The 949-nt window shown below is 31.7% G+C and overlaps 1 long non-coding RNA gene across 1 annotated transcript in view; it reads left to right on the top strand.

Moving 5' to 3' along the window:
• LOC107184044 overlaps positions 1 to 734 on the top strand; it is an 18,298-nt gene extending 17,564 nt beyond the window's left edge. The window contains exon 3 of the long non-coding RNA XR_001514861.1: positions 701 to 734. This is a non-coding gene — a long non-coding RNA (uncharacterized LOC107184044). The remainder of the gene's footprint in view (positions 1 to 700) is intronic.
• The last annotated feature ends 215 nt before the right edge of the window (positions 735 to 949 follow it).

Below are 949 nucleotides of genomic sequence, written 5' to 3'. Positions count from 1 at the left end.
TCCCTCTCCCCATGTGGGAGTCTATAGTTCTTCAATAAATCTCCACCTTTGCTATACCACTTTTTGTCCGTGGATTTATTCTTCAATTCTGGCACACAAAGAATCCGGGTTCCAGTCCAAAAATTCCAACTCATTTTCATTGGGATATAATTGACATATAACATTATATTCGTTTCAGGTATACAACATGATTATATATTTATATACAAGGGTGGATAAAAGTAGGTTTACACTTTTTTATGTGGAAAAATAGAATAGTTAATAGATAAACAATAATACAAGAATAAACTCTGTTTTGCATACTCACAAGTGTAGACACACTTTGCCCATCCCTACATATTAACATATAGCGAGATTATTATAGACTGTAAACTTATTTTTTAACTTTGAACACTGATTGGCCACCACTGCTTTACTGAAAAATAATATATATTTCTATGTTATTAGGAAAATTCTGTTTTGCACATCTCCACAAATAACTGGAAGAATTCTTCTGTCCCTTCTTTTATCCTCTAAATAGGATACTCAAATATCTAAGTAAAAACATGGTTATAGAGTAAGTACACTTTTTCAGAAAGGAACAGAATTCATACCGGAACTATTTATTTTAACATAGGAGATATCTGGCTCATATTACACTACTATATTCAGGACATTAAGAATTTTGAAAAGTATATAAGAACTTTTCCTCTATCATAAGAGTTACAAGCTATGTTCAGTACTTTCCCACCCTGCGATTTCTACCTCAATAAGAATGGATACACTCTAGAATTGTGGCAGGGAATACAAGGCCTGATAAATTATTTGGTCTGGCCCTGTCAAAGCATTAGGGGTGAATTCATTAACTTTTTGAGAAAAAATAGCAGGCTAATTTTTAAAAATGGTAATTTTGTGCACCAGACCTTTAGTTGAAAATAAAAATTTAATACCTTTATTGAAAAAATACTGA

Source organism: Myotis davidii, unplaced genomic scaffold, assembly GCF_000327345.1.
Source record: "Myotis davidii unplaced genomic scaffold, ASM32734v1 scaffold1484, whole genome shotgun sequence".
In the NCBI taxonomy this organism is placed as follows: domain Eukaryota; kingdom Metazoa; phylum Chordata; class Mammalia; order Chiroptera; family Vespertilionidae; genus Myotis; species Myotis davidii.
This window is presented reverse-complemented; position numbering and strand designations above follow the sequence as displayed.